We start from the raw sequence: 17292 nt of genomic DNA on the forward strand, positions 1-17292 counted from the left end.
TAACATGAAGTTTCAAGGTATTCTATTCCAGGGAAGTTGCCTTTTCTAGCCTATGCAAAAGTTTATGAAAATATATCTTTGAGAGAGAGAAAACTGGGCAGTGCCGTGACTCCTATCTCACCTTCCCTAAAAGAGGGATATAGTCATCTCATTCACATCAAGACAGAGCAACAGGCATCACTGGTGGTATTTTCTACTGTGGACCAAATTCACACCACCCTTGAGAGAGAGACCTAGTCTTGAGCTACTTTATGTTTTTCCCATGAGGGACATCTGGGAAATGTAGTTGGGATTCAATAACAAGAGTTTGAAGGGAAGGGACCCACTAGAAAAGCAAAGGGTTGGTGGTCGGGGGCTGATTAACCAACAGCCCTTGGAAAACAAGGCTCTGCTTGAGTTGTAGGAGTTGCAGCCAGGGGACCCTGCAGGGAGGCCGCTCAGGAACCCACAAAAGTGCCCATGAGACAAAGAAACTGCTCTCAACATCTGCCAGATCCCCAACATGATATGCCATTTTAGGATGGTGCCAAATGAAGCAGAAAAAATATCCCCCAAATTTCTCCTTTTTTTCATTATCTCTTTCTGTGATTTCCTAGCCCAGAGCAGTCAGTACCAGCAGATGGGAAGACAAACCCTACCCTGGGTGCCACCCACTAACCCACTGTAAGCAGCTAGTCTGCAGAAGGCCCAGCTTGGAGGGGGAAGAAGAAATGAGTTCAGTCAAGGTTGGCATTATAATTTGGAATGGCAGTCTAATTTCTGAAGAGAATATGAATTGGTTGGCTCAGCGCCCACAGCACAGTGGTTATGGCGCCCAGGCACATGCACTGAGGCTGGTGTGTTTGAACCTAGCCCTGCCAGCTAAATAACAATGACAACTTCAACAACAACAACAAAATAGCTGGGCATTGTGGTGGGTGTCTGTAGTCCCAGCTACTTGGGAGGCTGAAGCAAGAAAATCACTTAAGCCCAAGAGTTTAAGGTTGCTGCTGTGAGCTGTGGTGCCACAGCACTCTACTGAAGGTGACAAAGTAGACTCTGTCTCAAAAAAAAATTAAAAAAAGAATATGAATTGGTGGTTTAAAGTGAATATGAATCTCTATTGCCTAACAGTGCCCAGAAAAGTCATAAGACTTTCTCCGTAGGTAAAATATAAAGGGGGCCAGGTATGTTGGCTTGTGCCTGTAATCCTATGGAGGGATCACTTAGACCAGAAGTTTGAGACCATCCTGGGCAACATTGTGACACTCCACCCCCAACTCTACACAAAATTTTTAAACATTAGCCAGACATGTCTAAAAGACACATGCGGTCCTAGCATAGTCCTAGCTACTTAGCTGCAGAGACCTAGCTACTTAGGCTGAGGTGGGAGGACCACTTGAGCCTAGGAGTTCAAGGTTACAGTGATCTATGATCTTGCCACTGGATTTCTGCCTGGGTTACCCTGTCTCAAAAAAGAAACCCAAAACACTTAAAGAAGCAGTAAAAAAAAACAAAATAAAATGTATTTTAACACTTTTCACCTGTCCTCATTTTCAACAAATGTGTTACAATAACTCACATCCTTTGTAAAATATTCTTTAAAATACCTTGACAATCTCACATCGCATTTTTTCTTGCTTGTTTCTCCTTTCTGTCTTCCACTAATATTTGAGAGGAAAATCAAGGAAAATTATTTATACCTTCCACCAAATGTTTTTCTGATCGTTCAAAATGCCTATGCTCCAGCAAACGAGTTCCCCAAATAGATCTGTATTAAAGATGTAAAAGCAGCTGGTCACTGCGGAGATGAGAAGTTGGCATTAATAGTAAAGTCCTTCTGTTGCGATCCATCGTTTGCTTCTTGTTCTCTGTTTGGACTCCTTTGGACTGAGAGTTTAGGGCTGTCACCTGCTCAGTACGCCTACGTTCTATGCAGAGAGGCCACAAGGATTCTGAACTGCAACAGTTGCTTGATTCTCCTCCTCCAGAGCAAAAGTATTCAACCCTCCCCCCACACATACTGGCGACCTCATCCTAACTGGTGTCTCATCAGTGAGTAACTAGGGAGAGAGGCCAGTTTATATTTTCATTGAATGTTCCAAAAATCAGTATAACTTGCTGGGTGTTCTAACAACAAAAACTGGGTACTCCATTGCTACCTTCCTGCTTTTTATTATCGCTCCAAGCCCTCTTTGATCAGCAGTCTAAAGGGAAAGCATCAGTAAGAAAAGAGAAGACAGTTTAAAAATAGATTGACTATGTGATCAGGCTTGCTACTTTATTTTGTGGAAGAATTTAAAGATGAAATCATGTTATATTTCACATTGAATTCTTTTTTTTTTTTTTTTTTTTTTTTTTGTAGAGGCAGAGTCTCACTTTGTGGCCCTCAGTAGAGTGCCGTGGCCTCACCTAGCTCACAGCAACCTCCAACTCCTGGGCTTAAGCGATTCTCTTGCCTCAGCCTCCCGAGTAGCTGGGACTACAGGCGCCCGCCACAACGCCTGGCTATTTTTTGGTTGCAGTTTGGCCGGGGCCGGGTTTGAACCTGCCACCCTCGGTATATGGGGCCGGCGCCCTACCGACTGAGCCACAGGCGCCGCCCTCACATTGAATTCTTTCTCAATCAGAATGTGCTTCCCAGAGAGGAAAGTATAAGACAGATAGCAAGGCAATTTGATACTATACTATATTACACTATAATCAATATTGTATAATACATACATTTGCTGAAAGTGCCTCATAAGTTTTGCACACTTACTGTTTAAGTTTCCCGTTCTAAGCTTTGAACAAATTTCATACATTTGCTGAAAGTGTCTCATAAGTTTTGGACACTTACTGTTTAAGTTTTGCCTGTTTGCATCTATTAAGTGATTTGCACAGGCTATAGTAATATTCTATGGATTAGGATATGCCATTTGTAGAGAGAAGAAGGCTAGTTGAAAGTTTCAAGTGCTCAGAACTATAGATTTACCCTTAAGTCAGATTGTTAAAAACTGCGGTGAAGAGTAAGTTAAGTGCTAGTTAAATGAGAGGCTATCTGCCTACAATGCACAGCTAGGATTTAATCACTAGCATTGAATTTATTTTGTACTTAAAGAATATTTTACTTAATTATACTATACCACAGTGACTTTGAAACTATTGATTATTCTAAAAATTATTCTAAAATATTGGGTTCTAGTTTTCATATGTTTTTATAAGTGTAAGCTTTTAAATTATTCTTTTTTTTTAAATCTTAGAAATGTAATTTTTTCTTCCCCCCTAAAAAGGATTTCTGCATTGGAGTGTCTAATTCTCTTATCCATAAGGCAAAAACAAAACAAAACAAAATTAAAAAACAAACAAAAAAACCCCTCAGTTTTCCCTTCCTCCTTCACTCCTCTCTTTCTTTCACTCTCCGTCCTCTTATCTGAATCAAATTGACATTCAGAAAAGAAGACTGTGAGAGGTGGCTAAGAGCAAAATAAGAAGCTATAATAATATATTGACTGGAAGTGTAATAGATGTCAGTCAGAGCAAAAAGAAACTCTGCCCAGATTATCTCAAAGTGGAGTCTTAACTCAGCACAGGTTGGGTTTTAATTTCAGCTCCGTGATCATGTAACCATTAATTCACTGTCAAGTCAATGTATAGAGGCTATTCAATATCATACCATAGCATTAATTTTAAATTGCTTTCCTTTTGGAGGGAAGGAAAGAATTTGTGAAAGTCAAAATAAAGTTTCTTACGTGGTGACTCATGCAAGAAAAAGAAAACTGACTCAGACTGGCTCCTATAGAAAAGAAGGGAATATGGTTACTAGAAAGATACAGAAATTCACAGAAACAAACTGGATTTGGAAAACTCTGGATTCAAGGCAGCATTCAACTCTGATCAGCAGAGGCTGATCTTTGCCGGGAAGCAGGTGGAAGATGGGTGCACCCTGTCTGACTACAACATCCAGAAAGAGTCCACCCTGCACTTGGCCCTGCGCTTGAGAGGAGGTGTCTAAGTTTCCCGTTCTAAGCTTTGAGCAAATTTCATCACACTTTTCTTTCAATAAAGTTGTTACATTCCCCCCGCCCGACAAAAAAAAAAAAAAGACAGAGTGCAGCTACTCTCTTTGGGACCATAGAGTCGTCCCTTTTTGTTTGGCTCTGTGTTTTCTGTTCTTTTTCTGCCTTCTCTACGTGGTTGCCACTGTCTCCTGAGTTACCAGCTTGTACTTAACCCAAAACGTCAACTTCAGCCAAGTCCACATGACATTTTGCTTCCACCCCACCTCAAACTGATTAGAGTTTCAGTTTTACTTTAGGACTCTTCATATTCCAAAGACAGAATATTAAAATTTTCTGCCCAGTGGATGAATCAGGTAGAAGTGAATCAAGTTTTCATACCTATTCCAATCAGGTACAGGAGTGGGAGCATACAGAATGCGAGCTCTTTAAAAGGAGCTGTAGACAACAATTATATTTGGTACAGAGATTGATTTAGTTCTGATAGTAATTGACAACAAATATTTCACTGAGCATTTATTATACATCAAACACTATTATAGGTATTGGGGTATATACTAGAGACAAAACAGACTCCAAACTGCACTGATCCTACGGCATTATGTTCTAATGGTAATCTTTAATCATCTAGTTCAATGATAACTAAAAAAGTAATGTCGTAGCAATGTCTCCACATAGTAAATACAAGACGTTCAAATAAAAATACATGCATATTTATCTGTATATATTTAATATATATGAATATAATACACAAACATGTATCCTTGTGAATACAAGGACAATAACATTGGCGTTATACCTAACTCTGCTACCTGTCAGTGATATGTGCGTGTGGATGTGGATGCATTGGAAGCAGTGGTTGGAATTTTAAGTAGCATCTGACTTGTAGCCTTTGATGTTGGCTTTTCCAAGTTCCTATCAAACTAACTGTAAAAACACCTTACTCCCAAAATTACCAGTTTACAAAAGCACCAAAAATCAGGACTGATATTGATTCATTGTTAAAATGTTATAGAGGAACAGTGATTTAGATTGAAATTATAAGTGGTCAATTACCCAACCTGTTCCATTCTAAAAGTAAGTAAAACAATTCCTTAGTTTTACCAGGGCCAGAAAATACATCTCCTATACGCTGCTGCTTTAGTAGATAAGAAAGATCTCAAGGTTTTTTCAACAACATATACCAGCAGGTTGGTAATCAACATTAAAGAGTTACAACTGAAAAGTCTGAATGAATATCCTCTTGAGACTATCTACCAATAAATATCTATCTTAGCATTTTTGTAAAGGGACAATAATTATCTTTGCAGCTCCATCTGATTGAACCGTCTACCCTAATAAATCTACAAGAGTGGAAAGGTTTGATTATCTCCAAGATAATTTCTTTACCATGTTCCATCGGTTAAGAAAAAGAGTTCTTTCTCAGGCAGGACTTTGCACCAAATTCAGAGGCCAATCAAATATTCTCCCAGTCATAAACCCCACCAACCATGGGGTGTGTAACGGGGAGACCAGAAGGAAATATACTCTCTTGTCCTTGGGGAATGGGATTGTGGATGGTTCAATTCTTCTTTGCCTATTTGTTACCTTTGAATTTCCCATGGTGAACTTGCATGATTTCCTAAATAAAATACTAGATCTCATTTCTTAACACATTGACAACCACACCAGAAAAAAATTTTTTTTTCCCTTGGGACTGCAGTGTTTCATTAGAATAATAGAATGAAGACTTCAAAAGCAAAATGATCCTATAACATACTTCAATAAAAAGTAATATAAATACTTGAAAATTACAAATATAAAATGTAATGTGAAAACTTGAAAAATAGTTCATAAGGGCAAAGTGTTTTCCTTGATTTGTTAGGCTTACGTGTAATTTAAACATAAGAAAAATGAAATTTATTGACTTGGTTATTAAATCCATGCTTTTAGAATTAAATTATCAATATTAATTAGAACAACAAGAACATCAACAAGTAAGATTTTCACAAACCAACTTAAGGTTTTTTTCCAGAGAGCCCCCGTCATGTAGCATGTACGCTACAGCACGGCAGCTGCCCGTGCACCATGGAACTCATAAGGTCAAGAGACTTGTGTGTTTCAGGAGGCCCTGGGCTTGAAACTAGCGTGAGTTAAATACAACTCACACGGCAGTTAACGTGTTAAAATACAATCTTTAAATGGTATTTCATTTATTAAAAAAGAAGCTGTGTGATAAGGTTCAGATTTTATAAATAGATTGTCAAAATGTAGGTTTCAGTAAATACTCTGGAAGAATTACGGGTCTACCTTTGTGTCAAGCTCTTGTAAACTAAAGACAATTGAATCTATTGACATTACTGATAGAACGATTAGTATCCATAGTTTCGCAATTATGTAAAAATTGTACGTGTTCTTGGTATAAATTATCAACACTTGTCATATTAATTTTCTTAAAGACTTCGTTTTTTATGAGCAAGTTTAGGTTCACAGCAAAATTGAGACAGAGGAACAGAGATATCCATAGGCCTCAAATGCCAACACATGCATAGATGGCTTCCCCAGCATCGATATCGCCCAACAAAGTGGTACATTTGTTATTGAGAGGTTAAGGACTGAAAAGAGTCCAGGTTCTGTGTGGGCAACGTGGCCTTTATTCACTCTGGTGCCAGTGAGTTGAGTTTGAAAAAGAGGTCAGCACGTGGGTTAAGGCAGTGTGGAAATATAGGAGTTGGAGGTGAGGGAAGGGATAGGTGCACTCATTCCTTCCTGGGTTGGACTTCTTTCCTGGGTGAATGGCTCTATTTGGGCAGGTCCCTACATTTGACCTTATCATCCTAGTCTTTTTAGTCAATTATAAGGAGTGATGGGCGTGGTATCCTGTAGGCTGAGGGTCAGCATGGGCTACCTATGAGGAAAAAAAAAAAAGGAGGGGGAAGGGAGTGGTGTTTACAGGAAAACTTTTGGGACTTCAGGCTCAGCTGGTCATATCCACGCAGGGCAAGAACATGAGCAGTTGTTTTTTGGGTGACTGCCTGGTCAATAAATTGGGAAATGAGGCAGAGGACTACTGAGAATGAGAAAGATCATAATTAGTGGCCCTAAAATAGGAAGTACCCAAGGAGGCCAGGAAAGAAATAAAAACCAGGGATTAGATGATTCAAGAGTTGTTTGTCTCTGTTTGATTCATTCTCGGAGTTCTTTTACTTTGTGATTATTCCTGACTGGTTAACAAAGAAAAAACATTGCAAACTGCAAACCCCCAAACTGCACGTGCCTCCTTTTTCTGCTGCAAGTAAGTCTAAGGCTGGGCACTTTGGGGGGAGTACTGAAGCTAAAGAATCAGTTTGGGATTGTAGGGTGACTAAAGAGTATGCTACCCTTTCTATATCTTTGTTTAAGTTCTAGGGAGAGTTGGTGGTAAAAGTGGGTTGATGTACTAATGCAATGCCCATGCCAAGTCCAGCCACTATGCCTGTTCTCAGGAGTACAGGGGGGAAGGGCCTCCTTTTTGTCTGGAAGTTGGGGGATGCCTCATGGCCTGACTTAGGGAGAAGTCATTCACTAAAGAGACTTGGGGGATGAGGAAAACTCGGGTGCAAAGACCAGAGTGGTTAGCATGTAGGCACCGATAGATGGAGTGGCCACAGAGGAAAAATATTCCTAGAGGGGCACAGGAGGGGTCAGATAAGGGAAAAGTTGAGTTGAGGAAACAGATCAGGTTTTATAAAGCCTACAGCGTCCCTGTACCGGTGAGATTGGAGCAGGTTAAATTGGGGGAGGCTGGGGGTGGAAAATGTGTAGTTATGGGGCTGAACAGAGCTGTGTTATTTTCTCATGGAAGGGAAGAGTTGTATGTGTCGGGTACAGGTATGGGATCGAAAAGATGCTGGTATAAAGAAAGGCACATCCAGCATCTTGAGGGGCAGAGGAGAGAGGAAGAGTTCAGGGCAGCTGAGAAGGAGGTGTTTAAAAGCCGGAGAATAGGAGAGTGTTGTAGGTCTTGCAGGACAGTGAGGTCTAATCCTTTATAGAGTGGAGGGGTTATACGGGAAGAGAGATTTTTTTTTTTATGATTTGTCTGGTTTCTTGCTGACATGCTATGTCCTGAACTCCTCTTCCATCTGATAATCCTACATGTCTGAGGCAGGTCTAGCAGACAGTAGTCCCAACTCCATCTCCGGGGCATCCAGCACCTGTTATTTGACCAGTCCAGTACCTCTTTCCTCCATAAGAACATTCAGAGGCTTTGGTAACATGGTAACAGTGTGATGGCATGTAAGTGTGGCTAGTGAAAGAGGGGGTCTGAGGTAAGAATCGGGCTTAGTTGATGTGGGAATGGGTCTTGGTAAGGTATTCACAGATATACATGAGGTTTGGGTGGTAAGACAACCTGTGCATTCAGTTGGGGTTGATGGGGAGGGGAGAAGGGCCAGGATTTCCAAAAGGAAAAAGAGTAGGAAGAAGAAAAATTGGGTTTCCTCAGGGGGAAAGTCTTGGAAGGTGCCTTGTAGCCACAGACCTCTAAAGGCTTCAAAGAGGTCATCCCAGCTTTGAACGTGTGAGAGTAACCAGGCATCTCGAGAAAAGTTATGGAGAAAAGGGAAGAATTGGGGAGGAATGTTACACATTTGTGGGGAAGTGGACTCTTCGGGGATCCTGATAGTTTTAAGGTGGTGGGGATAGTACTTGTGATTTCCAGCGTTGGAAGTTTTTCTGTAGGACACAGCTTTATTTGGGATCAGTGGATCTAAACTGAGGGGTCCAGGAGGCAAACAGCTGTGTAGATACTGTAGAGAGAGGTGTGAAGGCCTGTCCAGTGAGGAGATGGAGTCCTGTGGGCCACAGGAGATTTGAGGAAAACTTGTCCTGCCAACTGGTCTCTGACTGTCTCTGCTGAGGGTTACGGTAGGAGCTGGTTTATTGTTTTTCTAAGTTTGGGCCTGGTTTCCTGGAGGATGGGAAAATAGTTTCCTATGATAGAGTCTGGAGGGGGTCCAGGGCCCAGAGTAATAGTTCTGCCGTGCATTATTCGTAAAAGGCGGCAAAGAGGAGTTTGCGAGAGGTAGAGCGAGTGCAGAGTAATGTGACAGGGAGGACCTTAATCCAATCTTGTTTGCGTTGGAGCATTAATTTGGTGAGATGTTGTTTAAGGATATTATTCATTTGTTCTGCTTTCCCTGATGATTGGGGCCTGTAAGGAGTCCAATCCGATGTAAGTGCCACTGGACTCTACAGCTTGTGAGGTTTGGGAGGTGATCTGGCTAATGAAAGCTGGGTCGTTGTTGCTCTGAATGGAGCTAGGTGGAGGAGGATAGAGACAACTTCATGGGTTTTCTCTGTTGTGGGGAAGGCTTCCACCCACCCTGAGACAGTATCGACTCAAACTAGTAAAAGTTTATATTTTTGTATGGGAAACGTGTGGGTGAAGTCAATCTGCCAGTCTTGTCCAGGGCCTGGTGTGTGTTTTTTACGGCCCCCTGGGGTGAGACCTGGTACAGGTTGTACAAGACTGGGTCATCTGTTTTAAAAGGGAAGACAGTCATGGGTGAGAAAGGAGCGGAGAAAGAAGGGTGTAAAGAGGCTTGAAGCCAACGTGAAGGCTGTTGTGCAGGGAAGAGAGGATATTCTGCGCTTGGGAGGAAGGAAGAATAAATGTTCCCTGTTGAAGCAACCATCCTCCCGTGTGGGAAGATGGTGGTAATTGTCCTGTTCTTCGGACAATTATATATACTGGAAGGAATTTATCAGAGGACAATTACTGGCCTTCTGGGGTGGGGGTGGGGCACAAGGGCATTGATCTGCCCGTTTGGCTTCTACATCAGCCTTTTGATTGCCTTTGGAAATTGGATCTGCTTTATTTTGGTGGCCTTTGCAGTGGATGATGGCTACTTCCTTTGGGAGAGTGGCTGCATTTAGGAGGTTTTTAATGAGTATGTGTTGATAGTAAAGGAGCCTTGGGTGGTAATGAATCCTCTTTCTTGCCATATGGTTGTATGGTGATGGATTCTGTGGAAAGTATACTTCGAATCTGTGTATATGTTAATGGAGTGGCCACTTGTGAGTTGCAAGGCTTTAGTGAGGGCAGAGTGTTCTGCCTGTTATGAGGAGGTGTGGGGATGGGGGATGGGGGGGCAGAGTAGTAGAGGCGACAATGTGGGAAGAAGACAAAATAGCAAAACCTGCCTTGGCAATGGAGTGAGCAGTGGGCTTAGAAGAACTGCTGTTGATAAACCAGGTGTCTTTGGAGTTAGGTAAGGGAAAGAGGGAGATGTTAGGAAAAGGCTGAAATGTTCCTAAAATCCAGGAATCATGGAATGAGTCTGAAAAGTGTGAGGGTCATGGGAGTGGAGGTTACAGGGAGGATGAAACGAGGGGGAGGAGGAAGGAAGTGGCCGAGGCTGGGGCCAGGGAGGTTCCAGGCATCCCTGAAGGACCTTTAGGCAGCCTGAAAGGAGTGGGCCAGGCCCAGGGCAGGGTGTCCCCACGCAAGAGGCATTGGATGGGTGAGATGGGTACTGGATTTAGGAGGCACGGCCTACTGGAGTTTTCGGCCCAGAGTGGAGAAAAGGAAGAGACGTTGAAAGGCTCAGAGAAGGCTGTATATGAATGCTTGAAAGGCCCAGAAATGGAGGAAGAGGGAGAGAGGAGCTGCAGTGGAGAATGAGAAGGGAAGCTAAAAGGCTCAGAGAGGGCAATAGATGAATACTCACCTCACTTACAAATGGATGAATTCCAGGTCGGGGTTTGAGGGGTCCCTCCCTGTTTCCCTTTGCTTTGTCAGAACAAGAGTCCATCTAGTTGGGAGTGGGTCTGATGGGGTGTATCTCAGTCCCCCAGGGGGCTTCTCCTAGTCCAGGTTTTCGACACCAATGAGAAGTTAAGGAGTGAAAATGAGAGGTTATTCTGAGACATGAACGAGAGGAAGCGGTGTCCAGGTTCTTTGTGGACAACGTGCCCTTTATTCATTTGGGTGCAAGCAGGCTGAGCTGGACAATGAAGTCAGCAAGTGCGTTAAGGCAGGTGGGAATATAAGAGTTGGTGGGACAGGGATTGGCGCACTCATTCCTTCCCTGGCCGGCCTTTTTTCCTGGGCAGGAGTGTTCTATTTGGACGGGTCCCTACACTGGGTCCTATCAGTTATAAATATGATGAATCCACATTGACACAACATTATCACTACAATTCATAGTTTACTTTGGGGTTTATTCTTGGTGTTGTACTTTCCGTGTGTTTGGACAAACTTATAATGACATCTATTTATCATTATTGCATCATACAGATCATTCCAAATCTGGCAGACCTTAATTGGATACTTGCTCTGTCTCTTTAAACTCTCTGTGTGTTTGCCTTTTACTATGTCTTGTAATCTTTTCTCTTTTTTTAAATTTCAGAGTACTTTGAGGGCACAAGGATTAGGTTATAATGTTTGCGTTTGTTGGGTGAGGTCCCTGTTGTGTTGTGCCCCTCCCCCAGGGGGCATGCCATATACCCTCCCATTGTACCCATTAGGTGAGAGCACACCAATCTCCCTCCCCTTCACTTCTCTACCCCCTCCCTGGTAATTTTTTCTTGATAGCTGGACACACACTATGTCTCTGGAATGTGAATCTCACAAGTGATTCTCAGGTTTTCTTTCTACTGTTTGGATGGGACGTGGTGGCTAAGAGGAATTGGAATTACTTCCCTTCACTCACATGGAAGGCTAGAGCAAGCTGGAGTTGGGTAGATTCCTTACCCCAGGTCAGTGAGGCTCTGAGAAAGAAAAGAACAAATAGGAAAAACAACAGCAACAGCACTGTTAACTAACTCTGGTTAACTAGTCTCTCCTGAGGGCAGACCTTGTCAAGAAGAATCTAGTATTCTGGATATTTAACAGCATTTACTTTTCCCCTTATCTTGCCTGGAGCACAGGGAGTTTTCTCCGATATTTATTGTGGGAATTTAAGGAGGTCCTAGAGGTAAAATTCATAAATCCTGGGTGCCCCTGGCCTTTTCTGACTCTCAGACTGGTCTGAGCCTCCAGCGATTTGGCAGTTATTCCAGTTTACATGTTTCTACCCCGGGACTGATTCTCATGGAGGTTTCTGTTCTCCTTTGTTGTGGCTCTCCTGTCCCCAGTTTTGGGGACAGCAGTTTGCCCTGTGACCTCACTTGTCCCAGGCATCCAAGAAGAGTTGATTTTTTCAGTTTGTTCAGCTTTTAATTGTTATTAGGACAAAATGACAATTTCCAAATTCCTTGCAGAAAGCATTTTTTTTTTGTTTCTTTTTTTTTTTTTTTTATTGTTGGGGATTTTTGAGGGTACAATAAGCCAGGTTACGCTGATTGCAATTGTTAGGCAAAGTCCCTCTTGCAATCATGTTTTGCCCCCCTAAAGTGTGACACACACCAAGGCCCCACCTCCCTCCCTCTGTCCCTCTTTCTGCTTCTCCCCCATAACCTTAATTGTCATTAATTGTCCTCATATCAAAATTGAGTATGTAGGATTGTTATTTTGTTGTTGTTGTTGTTGTTTTCAGAGACAGAGTCTCACTCTGTCACCCACGCTGGAGTGCAATGGTCTTTTCATAGCTCACTGCAGCCTCAAACTCCTGGGCTCCCCCAGGGAGTTGAGACTGTAGGGGCATGCCACCATGACTGGCTAATCTTTTTTAGACATAAGATCGCACTATGTTGTCCAGGCTGCTCTCCAACTCCTCAAACGATCTTCCCTTCTCAGCCTCCTTATTTACTGACATTACAGATGTGAGTCACCACAGCTGTAACTCAGCCTGTGCCACTTTTTAAGGACAAAAGGACTGCCTTACAGGGTTAAACTAAATTATCAAACAATATCAGTCAATGAAATTGCCAGTGAGAGAAAAGTTATTTTGGATATGTATAATTAGTTAGGATTCAGGAGAGGAAGAACAACAATCGTTGCTCTTTTTGCCACTGAAAATGACTTTGTTCTTAGCCTGACCCATTCTGAGTATGGTTGTGTAGATGGTGTGTATGTCCAGCCACTAGGAGATGGATTAAAGAGGACAGGAAGTCCGACTGACATCTTCAGATTTGCAGATACCCACATATTTGTACTGGAGTAAAATAAACACACAATATGATCAGGATGTTTGATCAGATGTTTCATTTTGCAGCCAGACATAGCTTTAACATTGATAGTTCTGACTTTGAATAAATACTGCTTCTGGCCCCACCTAGAGTGTTCATGTCCATATGGAAAAAGAATAAATAAGCAATTCATTTCTGTTTTTAAGACTTGGTATTGGTATTGGTATTGGTTTAATATTAAGAGAAAGTTTGAATTCTTGAATACATATTTTGCATTTAACTATTCAGCTTTGAGTTTTGAGGTTAGATTTTTCAAGTCTGTCAAAGTGTCTGGCAAATGTTGGAAACTTAGGTTTGATATGCTGATATTTAGATGTTAACTATGAATGATCGTTCTTCTATAATACATACTAACTATAATTTTTATTGTTGTTTCAATTGTGTAAGTGATAATTAGATGTATTCTATTTATTGCAATTTCAGATTTATTATAATTCAGAAATATGTAAAATAAAAGGTAGGAATCCTTTGATTAATGCTTCCACCTCTTCTTTCTTATCTCAGGAGTTAGTTTGTCAATAGTATGGTGTGTAGACTTCTGGTTATTTTTCTGTGCACTGATATAAATTTATATGTTAACACACACATACATTTACATTGATGAATTTATACTCAAGATTTTATTCTGCAAAGCAGAGGGTTGGTTTTTGTTTTTACCAACTTTATTTCACATATTTTCCCAACTCATTCTTAGGAATCTATAATATTCCATAACATGAGTATATTTTGAAGCTGGGCTTTATATAATACAAATACTTTTATTCCTTCAAATTTTTGAAACACATGTGAACAAGGTCTTTAAGGAAATTTAAGAGAGAAATAAAATGTAATTCCATTTCAGAAGTTACTTTTAATATTACTTCTCATTATTCTATTTTGATTCAAGTAAATTGCAGACTGAATGAAGAATCTATATGTTATTATATTTTTAATAAGCACATTTTAAAAAATATGCAAACAACATTTTAAAAGTTCTCTTATTACAAAGTATTCTATAATTTAAAAATTATAAATTATAATAAGTTAAAATCAAATAACCTATGAGTTTATTTCTATGCCATAGATAAGGAAATTGTATCTCAAAGAGGTTTCCTGAATTAAAATTATGCAAAAAGTGAAAGACAGAATTTGAAATTAAGGGTTCACATCTTGAGACTCCAAGACAGAATGCAAATTCAACTTTTCCTTCTTCAAATTTTCTGTGGACTTTTTTCACATTAGATTTTTATATATAAATATGAAGTGCCTTCTTTATGTTATTTTAACTCCTCTCTCTACTTCTAAAAATATTAAAAGTGGAACTTAGCGAGGAGTCTAAATATTACAATTATAAAATAAATTGATGATGCAAAATTTTTTCTGTAAATGCATTTATTTATCATTTAGATTAAAAGATTTAAGCCTCAGTTATATTATCCTAAATGATTTATTACATTAGCTAAATTACAAAAATTTCCAACAAAGCATTTGTTGGTTTTAGGTGATCGAATGAGGTGTTTAATAAATTCATTTTTTATTTCTTGATTGGTGGTTGTATCCTTGGTAGTAAGAATATGTAGAAATTGAATGTACTAGCAACTTGCTAGAACATGATGCAGTTCCCTGCTCTTAGCGATTGAAGCCATGGCTTCATTAAGGCTTCTCTTATTTCACCTATAAATGTACTGAACAGCATGCCTTCAGACTTTGCTAGAACTTGCCAAAAGTAGAAAGTCATCACTATCAACGTCATTATTAGTTAGCATTTACTGAGTGCCAACAATGTTTTTGGTGTAATAAATACACAGAGGAAGACTCTGTTCTTTTCCAGAGGGATTAGTTTTCTGTAATGGTGGGAGAGAGAATTTGGTCTTGAGTGTTCTTTTCTTGCTGGGAGGTAGGGATGGGCGTGCAGTCATCTTGGGTCTTATTCTTCATATTGGAGGGCCACTCTCACCTGCTCATGAGTTGATGTATGCAATCAAAAGAAGAAATACACACTCCTATGTATATTTATACACATACACACATATGAAAAATACATGTGAATTTCATTTTTTATTATAAAAGACATACATACATTATGTTTTTGACTTTAGTCAAGATATGCAACTGACTCTAGTTTACATTTCCTTGGATATAATGTATTTACACCGTTAATATATATAATAGGCTAAGAAAAGTGTATAGGGGTGTGTGCATGAGTAAATACCGGGACTGCCAACAACGTGTATACACATTTTAGGAGATGTTATCTATGTATTACTTTTTGAAGTTGAATTGAATTACAGCAGCAATGTGTAGTGTAATGTTTGCTCAAAAGATGGCACTAGTCAAATGAACGCTAGGCTCTCCATGTGACAAGCAGGACAAAGAAACCAGTGGAAGCATGGTCATTGGAAGCATGGTTGGAGACCATTTTGAAGTGATATTTGAAATTCAAGAATGTTGTGAATAAGTACAATGACAATGGAGGCATGAGTATGAAACAGAACCTCCAAAATGCCTAACAACCGCACCCATTCATGTTAAGTTTGGGGTGCATGGTGCTGTGTGTGATGCTACTACACAAGGGAAGATCTGGAGTCCTTGCCAAGCAACAAGTCCTGCTGCTTCTGCTGTTGTGTTGTAATAGTTTACACGCTCTGTATAGATGTCTCCAAAGTGCATGTGAGATAGTAATTAGCAAAAAAAGCATACATGTTCTTAAAACAGCAAAATAAAGAGTTTTCATCCCAAGATTAGTACATGCACTGAGGCAGGAGAGCTCACATCTATGAGAATTTGCCAGAACAATGGATACGATGAAGAGGTGTGGTTGAGTTTCCCCCATATTCACCTGACTTAGCACCCCTTGACTTCTACATATTAGGAACCTTAAGGAATGTGGTATACCATAGAAAACTGGCCACAGTGGGGGTGCTTTGGGAAGAAATTGAACTGGCAGGTGCAGTGTCACATACAAGGGGACGCTTTGGTCAACAGTGCTCAAGCAATAGAAATATCTGGACACTGATGATAACCACTTTGAGCACCTCTTGTAATTGCAGCAAATGTGACATGTATTCCTGTTTTATTATCAGTATATATTGAGTGTTACAATTGTTAATACCGTTTGTCCCTTCCTTAAACTGTATATACCTTTTTATTGCACCTTCTGGATATCCCTACAAACCCAATATATAGAACAGAGGAACAAAATGGTTTTGTTTTGTTTTTGTTTTTGACGACTAAAGAGCAAAATTTATTCTGCCTCTTGAAAAAATGTGGACTTTCCTAAACCATCTGAGCTGATCTATGGTATTTATGTAAGATTACTAAAAAAAATTCACCTTTTAGATACTTATCATTTTATGTCTAAATACACAGGGGCTTTAATTTTATTTCCTTTAGGCCATTTAAGAGGCAAACATTGATATGAATTATTCATTACAGCAGAATGTGAAGTTGACAGAGAGATATATTTTAACATTTGAAATTAAAGTCATTTTCTGAAAATGAAACTCAGAAAAACTTAATGCGGCAAGTCATGACACCCCTCAATGTCTTACTGGTACAAGTGACTAAAGAGCGTAAGAAACACCTTAAGCTCAGAGCCTAGGGTGACTTTATTGTATTATGATCGTATTAGCATAAATGTATAACTTAATCACTGCACTATGGTTATTGTGAAAGAAATGGGTAAGTTTGAAGAGGATAAAATTGATAATACAAGGCTAAGAATTTGCCTACAAAGTGTTAATCCTGTTTTCCTACTGTTTTGTTTTGTAAAACATTGTTTAAAGACCCAGACTCCTTTTTTTTTAATTATTTTTTATTAAGTCATAACGTTGTACATTGATGCATTTATGGGGTTCAGGGTACTGCTTCAATACACAATGTGAAATGCTTACATCGAACTAAGTAACACATCCATCACAATTATACTCATTTCTTAATAGTTTTGAAATGTACCACTGCGTCATGCCCATTAAGTAGACTCCTTTTTAAAAACCAAACTTTAAGACAAAACTGGTAAAAGCAGAGGTGTTCTGGTTGAAGCCTGGCTCCACTTTACCCCTGGTTGGCCTGATGTAGCTTTGCAAAACCACAGGGTTCCTGGGAACCTAGTTTGAAAACTTTCACTCTAGGAGCATAAATCCTAGCCAGGAGAGAAAAGGACGTTTGGCAAAGAACATGGGGACCCTGGGTAGTTAATACTTCTTGCTCTGATTCTGCTTGAATCTCTTTCTCTCTCTCTTTT

The sequence above is a fragment of the Nycticebus coucang genome, chromosome 1, assembly GCF_027406575.1.
Source record: "Nycticebus coucang isolate mNycCou1 chromosome 1, mNycCou1.pri, whole genome shotgun sequence".
Taxonomy (NCBI): domain Eukaryota; kingdom Metazoa; phylum Chordata; class Mammalia; order Primates; family Lorisidae; genus Nycticebus; species Nycticebus coucang.